The sequence below is a fragment of the Schistocerca nitens genome, chromosome 1 (assembly GCF_023898315.1).
Source record: "Schistocerca nitens isolate TAMUIC-IGC-003100 chromosome 1, iqSchNite1.1, whole genome shotgun sequence".
Lineage (NCBI taxonomy): Eukaryota > Metazoa > Arthropoda > Insecta > Orthoptera > Acrididae > Schistocerca > Schistocerca nitens.
This window is the reverse complement of record NC_064614.1, coordinates 1,215,271,477-1,215,285,478: the sequence shown is the minus strand read 5'-3', so window position 1 is coordinate 1,215,285,478 and position 14,002 is coordinate 1,215,271,477. Positions and strand designations below refer to the sequence as shown.

Sequence of the window (14,002 nt, the reverse complement as noted above, 5' to 3'; positions counted from 1 at the left end):
GCTTGCTGACAGTGTACTTCGATGAGAAGTGGCCAGATGATGCATCTCTCTCGCCGTCAGTTATAGGCGGGAATCATACTTAATGTAGTTTTCTGCAAGCGTCAGTCGACATCAGACATCTCTGTCTGACCTTTGCCCTTAATGTATCCAGCAAGCTGCCTCCTGACCGTCTCCAGTAAAAGTCCCCTTCGGCAAGCCCCTTGTGCTGAAGGGAAAATTGCCGCCGTTTCTATAGATACAGAGTGTCATTGTTTAATGGGTACAGTTAAGGAACCATAGTAAAATGTTTTGTTGTGAAACTGTCTACTTTTCTCGCTTGTGGCCGAGAAAACTGTAACCCTCTCATCTTGGGCTGAAAGAATTATAGATTATGATTGGGCTTACATACATTGACTCGTGAAGTAATACAAAATTATTTCAGTCTTCATTGTATTTGTTTCTGTACAAAATGTGCGTTCTATTGCTATCTGTAGGTAAAAACTGGGTATTGAAAGATAATTTCCGTGAACAGGCACGTGAATATATGGTTCCGTTTCTACAGCATTTACATATAACAGCGTCATGGATAACAGATCATGGAGAATTTTGCTTGTATGTGTAAGGTTAACACACTTCACAATAGAACTGAGGTCACAACAATTTTCACGTTTTGAAGACGCTTGTTGTTACCCATATGTCAATACCGATCTTGTGATTGGCAGACATTTTTAAAAATTGCCCATCCCTTTTGGGGATCGAACCCACGACATTTGGATTAGAAGTCCAACGCGCTATCCTCTGCGCCAAAGGGACGCTGTGCAAGTTCTTTGCTCAGATGTAAGTGATTGTGCAAGACATGACCCCCCGTGCTACATGTCTCGCGTCACTTTTCTGATTTGGTGTTGTCATTGGATCTGTTTTTCAAGGCTTTGATGTCCATTCTAATTGTTAGGCTAACTTTCATAGTTGTCTGAAGCAATTAGATCAAAGACTCATTATTTATGCAACAGACACGATACGTCGCTCCGAATCGCTCTGTTTACCATAGCCCTACTGATTTATACACCTGCGTATTGACAGAGTTTCTCTATACAGTCATAGTAACACAGTCCTGCTATTAGATCCGCTCACGTGCACTGCTTAAAGGTAAATGGGAATTGCATTCTTTAGAACAGCATCCGCTCACAAAGTGGTAAACGACGCACTGGAAACACTGTACAATTAGTAACATTTTTTGACTTTGGTCGACTGCTGTGTCACAGCCGGTCCCCATCATATGTATACACTCCAACAACGGACGTGTGTGTCCTGTTAGCACATTTACCAGGGAGGTTAGCTGCATCACCTCCCTAGCAATTTCATGCCGTCCTCGAAGCGTCAGCCATTGCTTGCTGACAGTGTACTTCGATGAGAAGTGGCCAGATGATGCATCTCTCTCGCCGTCAGTTATAGGCGGGAATCATACTTAATGTAGTTTTCTGCAAGCGTCAGTCGACATCAGACATCTCTGTCTGACCTTTGCCCTTAATGTATCCAGCAAGCTGCCTCCTGACCGTCTCCAGTAAAAGTCCCCTTCGGCAAGCCCCTTGTGCTGAAGGGAAAATTGCCGCCGTTTCTATAGATACAGAGTGTCATTGTTTAATGGGTACAGTTAAGGAACCATAGTAAAATGTCTTGTTGTGAAACTGTCTACTTTTCTCACTTGTGGCCGAGAAAACTGTAACCCTCTCATCTTGGGCTGAAAGAATTATAGATTATGATTGGGCTTACATACATTGACTCGTGAAGTAATACAAAATTATTTCAGTCTTCATTGTATTTGTTTCTGTACAAAATGTGCGTTCTATTGCTATCTGTAGGTAAAAACTGGGTATTGAAAGATAATTTCCGTGAACAGGCACGTGAATATATGGTTCCGTTTCTACAGCATTTACATATAACAGCGTCATGGATAACAGATCATGGAGAATTTTGCTTGTATGTGTAAGGTTAACACACTTCACAATAGAACTGAGGTCTCAACAATTTTCACGTTTTGAAGACGCTTGTTGTTACCCATATGTCAATACCCATCTTGTGATTGGCAGACATTTTTAAAAATTGCCCGTCCCTTGTGGGGATCGAACCCACGACCTTTGGATTAGAAGTCCAACGCGCTATCCTTTTTTTTTTTTTTTTTTATTTTTCTTCGACGAGGATGGGATTCGAACCCACGCGTGCAGAGCACATTTGATTAGCAGTCCAACGCCTTTTTTTTTTTTTTTTTTTTTTTTTTCGGGTTCGGATCCTCTGTCAACTTCCACGCAGGGTGATGATCTTTTGGTCAACACACTCGCCTGCTGAAATCGGCGCTTCCTTTTCGTAGTGGTAAAACAGCAGTGGCCCGTGGGGGGATCGAACCCACGACCTTCGCGTTATTAGCACGACGCTCTAACCAACTTTTTTTTTTGCCTTATCCATTTTTTTTTTACGCCTTAACCACTTTTTTTTTATTTTTTTTGCCTTAACCACTTTTTTTTTTCTTTTTCTTTTTTTTTCTTTTATCTTTTCTTTTTTTTCCTTGTTGTGCGTGAAAGCCAGGGATCCTAACCACTTTTTTGTTGTTTTTTGTCCATACCATAGTAATGACCCAGGGCAGCTCGGTGGAGGCGTGTTGGGCAGGGGTCGAATCCCGAGGCCTGGCCATGACGTCTCCTCCTCCCTGCACTGAAGCACAGTCGCACCAAGACGTAGTAATTGTCCTTGGTTCAGAGTCTTATGATACCTATAGGTGGACACGGGGGCTATGATGCGTCGTCTATCCAAACAGGTAAAAGCTTGGCAGGAAGGCAAAAGAACTAAGAACTAGCGAGAATGTCTTCCGTATCATGAAGTGAGATCAGTATGCCCCTATACCGGTGCCATTAATGCATCTGGCGCAGGAATGATCAATAGAAGTGGAAACTTAACCAATCCCCTGCTTTTCGAAAACAATACTAAGCATATTCGCAAAGTCCCTTTTAAGATGTGGGAAAGATTTTTGCGTCCAGTACTCATGAAGCATGTAACCAATAAACGAAATAAAATCGGAAATACCATCACCATCAACCACTGCAAAAATGTAACGGCCAAGAAGCCACATAATGGTGTTGTTCTTTGTCCGGGGATAAAAAACCGTGTCCGGCCAGCAGAGGATATCAGTTGTAAATGCCGATTCCGAACTCCTGGTGAGTAACGCCAATTGTCGGCGCAGCCAGTACCACATGCGAAGACGGTCAGCGCAGGTAAATCGGTGTGGGAGCGTATCAACACAACCACACGTTTGACAAAGCGGAGAGACACATAAACCTATACGATGAAGGCGTTCGTTCGTAGGAATCAGCTGATTAACCACCTTATACCAGAGGGAGGCAACAGTTGCTGAATGAACGGGTAAGCTAATATTCGTCCATATGTTACGCCAATTAAAACGGGGATACTGCAAAACAATCGGGTTGGAAGAAAAAGACCTGTGCCATTTGGCAAGCAGTGTTCGCGTAGTAAAAACAGGACGACGTTGTAAGTGGAGATCCAGGTAACTAATCTCAATGTAGAAGTCCCGAACATGTCGTAGCTTCGCATTTAGAGACCCTACGTTAATAGGCGGTGACAAGCTCGCAGGACGAACGACATGGAGTAATCGCGAAGTAACAGTCGGGGACTCAGAAAATAAAAGATGGAGGGTTCGCTTAACATAAAGGGCAGCAGCCTTGACACGGACATCGGTGAACGACAAGCCGCCCTCAAGACGCGGCTTCGTAAAAACATCACAACGTAATTTAAAAATGTGCCCCCGCCAAATATATCTGTTAATAAGCTGGACCATTTTTGCACCCTGCATTCGGGGAAGCGGAAACAACTGAGCAACGTAATATACTGTACATAAAACATAAGTGTCTAATACACGCTTTTTTTGCAGTAGCGGTATCGAACGCCATGAGTGTTCGAATAAAACACCTTGAAGCTTGGAAATGGCCACTTGCCAATTTTTTGCAGCCATACGAAGAGGACACCGTTCAAGATAGATACCTAAATGTGTATGGTGTTCAACAGCCATAACCCACGGAATAACCACACGTTCAAAGCCCCGCAAATTCAGGAGTTTGCTTTTACGGGGGTTAATACGAGAACCTGAGGCTGCAGAAAATTTATCTAGTTCCATTTTCAACAGCGGCACTTCTGCGGCGGAACGAAGCAAAACAACCAAATCATCAGCATAAGCTGTTGCTGTCTGGGTAACCCCAGAGATCGTAAGACCACGAAGTGTCGAGTTGAGACGTGTGAGGAGTGGTTGAAGGGAGAGAGCATAAAGGGTCATGGATAAAGGGCTACCTTGCGGGACGCCACGTTTAATATCAATGACCTTCGTCAGCTGGCCATTAATGTCAATCTTAGCAGAAATGCCAGTCGTCATATTCTTAAGTACCAGCAGCGCCTTTTCATTAAAACCGAGTCGGCGCAGCAGAAGCTCTAAAAACGAATGGGACACACGATCAAAAGCCTTACTAAAATCAACAAATAAAAGCGCACAGGAAATATTGGTGACAGCGACAATCGACACAATATCACGATACCCCGCCAGAGGCGTCAAGATGGAGCGCCCCGGAAAGCAGCTTTGACAAGGAGTTATCACAGGTGTAAGCAAGAGGGATAGACGTGCATTAACAGCCCTAGCAGCCGTCTTATAATCAAAATTTAAAAGGGTTAAAGGACGAAAGTCACTAGCTGTCTTCAAACCAGCAGCTTTCGGTATCAGGACCACCGTACCTCTCTTGAAATCGGCTGGAATTGAGCCACCATTCAAAATTTCATTTACTATATCCGTAAAAACAGGCCCTATAATAGTCCAAAAGCGAACAAAAAACTCCTTAGGAAGGCCATCCGGACCAGGAGATTTGTGAGATGGGGAACAAGCAATAAAAGCTGAAATTTCGTCTGCAGTAAACGGAGCTAAAAATTCCGTATTGTGGTCCTCTGTTAAAACTGATGGGATAGCAGTTAAAATCTCGTCTTTATCAACCGCATCAGAATCAGCCACAGCATATAAGGTCTCATAGTAGCAGGTAAGTTCATGGGTTATTTGATTCTGTAAGGTAAGCCGGCGACCATCAGCTGCCATAAGACCGTCAATCAATACACGTCGACGGTTCTTTTGGTGACGAAACAGATGGTACATAGAAGTCATTTCATGTGCTAAGATGGACGGTGGTTTAGATTTAAGCTTCAATCCTTCCATCTGCAGTCGTTTAAGACTAAGAAGCTTGGCTTTAATTTTCCGAATCTCAGAAAGGTGGGCACATGTCATTTTAGAAGTATCATAAAGTTCGCGAAGCACCGAATAATAATACTCAAAAGTCAGTTTCAGATCTCGCGCTCTTTGATAACTGTAGGACATTAAAGTGCGACGTAGTTGTGGCTTCGCACAGTGGATCCACCAGTGAAGCTTTGACGGATAGTATCGCAGAGAACGTAAACACATGTCCCACGCCGTCTGTATTAGAGGTTCGATGTCAGGGTCATCGAGCAAGGAGACATTTAATTTCCACAGCGGCCGATAAAGTTTAAGAGGCTGACGCTCCAAATTAATTATAACCGCAAGGGCACAATGATCCGTAAAACTGGCTGGAATAACATCTACATTTAAAACAGAAGCACTAAGGGGATCAGAAATATACAATCGGTCAAGGCGACTACCAGAGGTGGCAGTAAAAAATGTAAATTTAACTAAAGTGGGGTGTTTAACCTCCCACGCATCGCGTAGTCGTAGTTGACGTACAAGAGAATGTAGCTCGAAACAATAATTAAAATGAGGGGATTGGTCCTTAGCTTGTAATACACAATTAAAATCACCCCCCAATATCAAAGTCGCAGGATTTTTGCGTAAAAGATAAATCAGATCCTCTTTATAAAAACGAGACCTTTCCTGCCGTTTGCTGGAACCAGAGGGGGCGTAAATATTAACCAAGGTTGTGTCAAATAACCGACAACCAATACCCCTTCCCGAGTCTAAGAGCTCAATTTCGGTAACGGGGATACCGTCACGAATTAGTAAGGCAGTACCTGTGGAAAACTCAGGCGCAAAATTGATAATAGTGCGAAAGCCAGGAACAAACAGGTGTGCAACGGAGACTTCCTGCAGGAAAACAACATCAGCTGCAGAGTCATAAATAAACTGCTGCAGAGACGCTAACTTCAGAGCAGATTGAATGCTATTGATATTTAAGGTAATAAACGTGTACGCCTGCAACATCAACCAAAAAAGAGAAAACGAACCCTAATTACACCACATTAGAAGCAACTACATCCACATCATCAACATCAGACATGGCAGAGGGTGAGTGCCCGGAATCAACGGAATCAGAGTCATCCTTTGCATGCTTGTGTTTTTTCCGCACCGCGTGAAGATTGGGGGGCACTTTCACCCGACGGCGTATCTGATGCACACCAGTTTCAAGAGCAGGTGGAGTGGGGGGTTCGAGATCAGGCACATCAACCAAGGCATCCGAAGGAGTAGCAGGGCAAGAGGAATCAGAAGAAGGAGCCAACAAGGGGAAAACTGCATCAGGAACATCGGCACCGGCATCAGAAGGTGTAGGGATTGGATGTGTAGGAGGTGGAGAGATAGGTTTGGAATCCGCTGAAGCGGAGCGCGCAGTACTAGGAGCGATTTTCCGACAAACAGCTGGCTGCACCGAAGTGTCGTCAACATGTTGTGATGCCTGTGTCGGGGGGGATGTCAACACCACCTCGACCGAATGTTGTGGCTCGTGCGCCGACGGTGGGGCAGCAAGTTTGACGTCATCAGGCAAAGCAGGAGACACAGCGGGAACAGAATCCGAAACAGGCATGGGAGATTCCGGAATTCTCTCGTCAGATTCGCAAACCGGCTGCGAAACAGCAGCTTCATCATCAGTGCTACCGGTATTACTAGCACGACGGCGTTTGTTATTGGAAACAGACGGGATCGGTGTAGGAGCAGCCGATACATCTGGGCGAGTGGGTAACGGGGGAAAACCTGCATCAGAGGAGGGTGTCACCCGTTGTGAAGAATCTACTGCAGGAGGCTGACAAGAAACAGTGGAGGAAGCTGCTGGCACAAGATCGGCAACCGTTAATTTGCGGCGTTGTGCTAGCCCATTTTGAAGCACAAACACCCGCTTAGGGCAATTAGCACGAACATGACCATTCTCATTACATAGAAAACATGTACCAACTTGCCCCTCATAAGTAAGATGAACACGATAACCACATACAACCAGATGGGACGGTATATTCGACTTAATATGCATTTCAACCGATCTGACACCATTATAACATTGCAGCTTATGTTGTGCAGACCAACGTTCATTTCGAATTGACCGAACAGTACCATAACCAAGCAAAGCGTCCTTGAGATAACTGTTTTCAACTTCAGGGGGTAAATTATAAACCCGAACTGTGGTATACGTAATTTCAGCATTTGAAACAGTAACACTGCTAACAGAACCATCTCTATGACGGAACGACACTTGCTCACCATGTTTAAGTAAAATCCTATCTAGCAAAACCGGGTTCAACAATTTCACAAAAAAGCAGTACAGTTCTGTATCAAAATACGCCGTATGTACCTGGTCCGATGTAATGCCAATCGTATCCACAATCCATTCGTGAATTTCCAACGAAGTTGGTTGCACATTCCTGGTGGCCTTGTTAAACTGAAAACTGAGAGTACACTTCCGCGGAAACAACCGGGAAGCCATAACACTTAACTAATGCGGCAAAAGCCGCTATACAACACAAGACACAAAACAAACGTTAAGGCGACGAAACAACGAAGAAAAGAAGACAAAGAAACGTCACACACAGAAAGTAAATAGTCACAACCCAAGATAACGGCGGATCGAATACACAGCACGTCCGATCGCTGTCGCGTCTCAAGCGGAACTGACCTCTGCGCCAAAGGGACGCTGTGCAAGTTCTTTGCTCAGATGTAAGTGATTGTGCAAGACATGACCCCCCGTGCTACATGTCTCGCGTCACTTTTCTGATTTGGTGTTGTCATTGGATCTGTTTTTCAAGGCTTTGATGTCCATTCTAATTGTTAGGCTAACTTTCATAGTTGTCTGAAGCAATTAGATCAAAGACTCATTATTTATGCAACAGACACGATACGTCGCTCCGAATCGCTCTGTTTACCATAGCCCTACTGATTTATACACCTGCGTATTGACAGAGTTTCTCTATACAGTCATAGTAACACAGTCCTGCTATTAGATCCGCTCACGTGCACTGCTTAAAGGTAAATGGGAATTGCATTCTTTAGAACAGCATCCGCTCACAAAGTGGTAAACGACGCACTGGAAACACTGTACAATTAGTAACATTTTTTGACTTTGGTCGACTGCTGTGTCACAGCCGGTCCCCATCATATGTATACACTCCAACAACGGACGTGTGTGTCCTGTTAGCACATTTACCAGGGAGGTTAGCTGCATCACCTCCCTAGCAATTTCATGCCGTCCTCGAAGCGTCAGCCATTGCTTGCTGACAGTGTACTTCGATGAGAAGTGGCCAGATGATGCATCTCTCTCGCCGTCAGTTATAGGCGGGAATCATACTTAATGTAGTTTTCTGCAAGCGTCAGTCGACATCAGACACCTCTGTCTGACCTTTGCCCTTAATGTATCCAGCAAGCTGCCTCCTGACCGTCTCCAGTAAAAGTCCCCTTCGGCAAGCCCCTTGTGCTGAAGGGAAAATTGCCGCCGTTTCTATAGATACAGAGTGTCATTGTTTAATGGGTACAGTTAAGGAACCATAGTAAAATGTTTTGTTGTGAAACTGTCTACTTTTCTCACTTGTGGCCGAGAAAACTGTAACCCTCTCATCTTGGGCTGAAAGAATTATAGATTATGATTGGGCTTACATACATTGACTCGTGAAGTAATACAAAATTATTTCAGTCTTCATTGTATTTGTTTCTGTACAAAATGTGCGTTCTATTGCTATCTGTAGGTAAAAACTGGGTATTGAAAGATAATTTCCGTGAACAGGCACGTGAATATATGGTTCCGTTTCTACAGCATTTACATATAACAGCGTCATGGATAACAGATCATGGAGAATTTTGCTTGTATGTGTAAGGTTAACACACTTCACAATAGAACTGAGGTCACAACAATTTTCACGTTTTGAAGACGCTTGTTGTTACCCATATGTCAATACCCATCTTGTGATTGGCAGACATTTTTAAAAATTGCCCGTCCCTTGTGGGGATCGAACCCACGACCTTTGGATTAGAAGTCCAACGCGCTATCCTCTGCGCCAAAGGGACGCTGTGCAAGTTCTTTGCTCAGATGTAAGTGATTGTGCAAGACATGACCCCCCGTGCTACGTGTCTCGCGTCATTTTTCTGATTTGGTGTTGTCATTGGATCTGTTTTTCAAGGCTTTGATGTCCATTCTAATTGTTAGGCTAACTTTCATAGTTGTCTGAAGCAATTAGATCAAAGACTCATTATTTATGCAACAGACACGATACGTCGCTCCGAATCGCTCTGTTTACCATAGCCCTACTGATTTATACACCTGCGTATTGACAGAGTTTCTCTATACAGTCATAGTAACACAGTCCTGCTATTAGATCCGCTCACGTGCACTGCTTAAAGGTAAATGGGAATTGCATTCTTTAGAACAGCATCCGCTCACAAAGTGGTAAACGACGCACTGGAAACACTGTACAATTAGTAACATTTTTTGACTTTGGTCGACTGCTGTGTCACAGCCGGTCCCCATCATATGTATACACTCCAACAACGGACGTGTGTGTCCTGTTAGCACATTTACCAGGGAGGTTAGCTGCATCACCTCCCTAGCAATTTCATGCCGTCCTCGAAGCGTCAGCCATTGCTTGCTGACAGTGTACTTCGATGAGAAGTGGCCAGATGATGCATCTCTCTCGCCGTCAGTTATAGGCGGGAATCATACTTAATGTAGTTTTCTGCAAGCGTCAGTCGACATCAGACATCTCTGTCTGACCTTTGCCCTTAATGTATCCAGCAAGCTGCCTCCTGACCGTCTCCAGTAAAAGTCCCCTTCGGCAAGCCCCTTGTGCTGAAGGGAAAATTGCCGCCGTTTCTATAGATACAGAGTGTCATTGTTTAATGGGTACAGTTAAGGAACCATAGTAAAATGTTTTGTTGTGAAACTGTCTACTTTTCTCACTTGTGGCCGAGAAAACTGTAACCCTCTCATCTTGGGCTGAAAGAATTATAGATTATGATTGGGCTTACATACATTGACTCGTGAAGTAATACAAAATTATTTCAGTCTTCATTGTATTTGTTTCTGTACAAAATGTGCGTTCTATTGCTATCTGTAGGTAAAAACTGGGTATTGAAAGATAATTTCCGTGAACAGGCACGTGAATATATGGTTCCGTTTCTACAGCATTTACATATAACAGCGTCATGGATAACAGATCATGGAGAATTTTGCTTGTATGTGTAAGGTTAACACACTTCACAATAGAACTGAGGTCACAACAATTTTCACGTTTTGAAGACGCTTGTTGTTACCCATATGTCAATACCCATCTTGTGATTGGCAGACATTTTTAAAAATTGCCCGTCCCTTGTGGGGATCGAAACCACGACCTTTGGATTAGAAGTCCAACGCGCTATCCTCTGCGCCAAAGGGACGCTGTGCAAGTTCCTTGCTCAGATGTAAGTGATTGTGCAAGACATGACCCCCCGTGCTACATGTCTCGCGTCACTTTTCTGATTTGGTGTTGTCATTGGATCTGTTTTTCAAGGCTTTGATGTCCATTCTAATTGTTAGGCTAACTTTCATAGTTGTCTGAAGCAATTAGATCAAAGACTCATTATTTATGCAACAGACACGATACGTCGCTCCGAATCGCTCTGTTTACCATAGCCCTACTGATTTATACACCTGCGTATTGACAGAGTTTCTCTATACAGTCATAGTAACACAGTCCTGCTATTAGATCCGCTCACGTGCACTGCTTAAAGGTAAATGGGAATTGCATTCTTTAGAACAGCATCCGCTCACAAAGTGGTAAACGACGCACTGGAAACACTGTACAATTAGTAACATTTTTTGACTTTGGTCGACTGCTGTGTCACAGCCGGTCCCCATCATATGTATACACTCCAACAACGGACGTGTGTGTCCTGTTAGCACATTTACCAGGGAGGTTAGCTGCATCACCTCCCTAGCAATTTCATGCCGTCCTCGAAGCGTCAGCCATTGCTTGCTGACAGTGTACTTCGATGAGAAGTGGCCAGATGATGCATCTCTCTCGCCGTCAGTTATAGGCGGGAATCATACTTAATGTAGTTTTCTGCAAGCGTCAGTCGACATCAGACATCTCTGTCTGACCTTTGCCCTTAATGTATCCAGCAAGCTGCCTCCTGACCGTCTCCAGTAAAAGTCCCCTTCGGCAAGCCCCTTGTGCTGAAGGGAAAATTGCCGCCGTTTCTATAGATACAGAGTGTCATTGTTTAATGGGTACAGTTAAGGAACCATAGTAAAATGTTTTGTTGTGAAACTGTCTACTTTTCTCACTTGTGGCCGAGAAAACTGTAACCCTCTCATCTTGGGCTGAAAGAATTATAGATTATGATTGGGCTTACATACATTGACTCGTGAAGTAATACAAAATTATTTCAGTCTTCATTGTATTTGTTTCTGTACAAAATGTGCGTTCTATTGCTATCTGTAGGTAAAAACTGGGTATTGAAAGATAATTTCCGTGAACAGGCACGTGAATATATGGTTCCGTTTCTACAGCATTTACATATAACAGCGTCATGGATAACAGATCATGGAGAATTTTGCTTGTATGTGTAAGGTTAACACACTTCACAATAGAACTGAGGTCACAACAATTTTCACGTTTTGAAGACGCTTGTTGTTACCCATATGTCAATACCCATCTTGTGATTGGCAGACATTTTTAAAAATTGCCCGTCCCTTGTGGGGATCGAACCCACGACCTTTGGATTAGAAGTCCAACGCGCTATCCTCTGCGCCAAAGGGACGCTGTGCAAGTTCTTTGCTCAGATGTAAGTGATTGTGCAAGACATGACCCCCCGTGCTACGTGTCTCGCGTCATTTTTCTGATTTGGTGTTGTCATTGGATCTGTTTTTCAAGGCTTTGATGTCCATTCTAATTGTTAGGCTAACTTTCATAGTTGTCTGAAGCAATTAGATCAAAGACTCATTATTTATGCAACAGACACGATACGTCGCTCCGAATCGCTCTGTTTACCATAGCCCTACTGATTTATACACCTGCGTATTGACAGAGTTTCTCTATACAGTCATAGTAACACAGTCCTGCTATTAGATCCGCTCACGTGCACTGCTTAAAGGTAAATGGGAATTGCATTCTTTAGAACAGCATCCGCTCACAAAGTGGTAAACGACGCACTGGAAACACTGTACAATTAGTAACATTTTTTGACTTTGGTCGACTGCTGTGTCACAGCCGGTCCCCATCATATGTATACACTCCAACAACGGACGTGTGTGTCCTGTTAGCACATTTACCAGGGAGGTTAGCTGCATCACCTCCCTAGCAATTTCATGCCGTCCTCGAAGCGTCAGCCATTGCTTGCTGACAGTGTACTTCGATGAGAAGTGGCCAGATGATGCATCTCTCTCGCCGTCAGTTATAGGCGGGAATCATACTTAATGTAGTTTTCTGCAAGCGTCAGTCGACATCAGACATCTCTGTCTGACCTTTGCCCTTAATGTATCCAGCAAGCTGCCTCCTGACCGTCTCCAGTAAAAGTCCCCTTCGGCAAGCCCCTTGTGCTGAAGGGAAAATTGCCGCCGTTTCTATAGATACAGAGTGTCATTGTTTAATGGGTACAGTTAAGGAACCATAGTAAAATGTTTTGTTGTGAAACTGTCTACTTTTCTCACTTGTGGCCGAGAAAACTGTAACCCTCTCATCTTGGGCTGAAAGAATTATAGATTATGATTGGGCTTACATACATTGACTCGTGAAGTAATACAAAATTATTTCAGTCTTCATTGTATTTGTTTCTGTACAAAATGTGCGTTCTATTGCTATCTGTAGGTAAAAACTGGGTATTGAAAGATAATTTCCGTGAACAGGCACGTGAATATATGGTTCCGTTTCTACAGCATTTACATATAACAGCGTCATGGATAACAGATCATGGAGAATTTTGCTTGTATGTGTAAGGTTAACACACTTCACAATAGAACTGAGGTCACAACAATTTTCACGTTTTGAAGACGCTTGTTGTTACCCATATGTCAATACCCATCTTGTGATTGGCAGACATTTTTAAAAATTGCCCGTCCCTTGTGGGGATCGAAACCACGACCTTTGGATTAGAAGTCCAACGCGCTATCCTCTGCGCCAAAGGGACGCTGTGCAAGTTCCTTGCTCAGATGTAAGTGATTGTGCAAGACATGACCCCCCGTGCTACATGTCTCGCGTCACTTTTCTGATTTGGTGTTGTCATTGGATCTGTTTTTCAAGGCTTTGATGTCCATTCTAATTGTTAGGCTAACTTTCATAGTTGTCTGAAGCAATTAGATCAAAGACTCATTATTTATGCAACAGACACGATACGTCGCTCCGAATCGCTCTGTTTACCATAGCCCTACTGATTTATACACCTGCGTATTGACAGAGTTTCTCTATACAGTCATAGTAACACAGTCCTGCTATTAGATCCGCTCACGTGCACTGCTTAAAGGTAAATGGGAATTGCATTCTTTAGAACAGCATCCGCTCACAAAGTGGTAAACGACGCACTGGAAACACTGTACAATTAGTAACATTTTTTGACTTTGGTCGACTGCTGTGTCACAGCCGGTCCCCATCATATGTATACACTCCAACAACGGACGTGTGTGTCCTGTTAGCACATTTACCAGGGAGGTTAGCTGCATCACCTCCCTAGCAATTTCATGCCGTCCTCGAAGCGTCAGCCATTGCTTGCTGACAGTGTACTTCGATGAGA

At 43.7% G+C, this 14,002-nt stretch overlaps 5 non-coding genes across 5 annotated transcripts; all 5 read right to left on the bottom strand.

Annotated features, from left to right (window-relative positions):
• Positions 1-719: 719 nt before the first annotated feature.
• On the bottom strand, positions 720-792 carry Trnar-ucu (transfer RNA arginine (anticodon UCU)). The gene has a single exon. It is a non-coding gene; the product is annotated as a tRNA-Arg (tRNA).
• Positions 793-9,234: 8,442 nt separating this feature from the next.
• On the bottom strand, positions 9,235-9,307 carry Trnar-ucu (transfer RNA arginine (anticodon UCU)). Its single transcript has one exon. It is a non-coding gene; the product is annotated as a tRNA-Arg (tRNA).
• A 1,292-nt stretch (positions 9,308-10,599) lies between these two features.
• On the bottom strand, positions 10,600-10,672 carry Trnar-ucu (transfer RNA arginine (anticodon UCU)). Its single transcript has one exon. It is a non-coding gene; the product is annotated as a tRNA-Arg (tRNA).
• Positions 10,673-11,964: 1,292 nt separating this feature from the next.
• On the bottom strand, positions 11,965-12,037 carry Trnar-ucu (transfer RNA arginine (anticodon UCU)). The gene has a single exon. It is a non-coding gene; the product is annotated as a tRNA-Arg (tRNA).
• A 1,292-nt stretch (positions 12,038-13,329) lies between these two features.
• Trnar-ucu (transfer RNA arginine (anticodon UCU)) lies at positions 13,330-13,402 on the bottom strand. Its single transcript has one exon. It is a non-coding gene; the product is annotated as a tRNA-Arg (tRNA).
• Between the last annotated feature and the right edge of the window lie 600 nt (positions 13,403-14,002).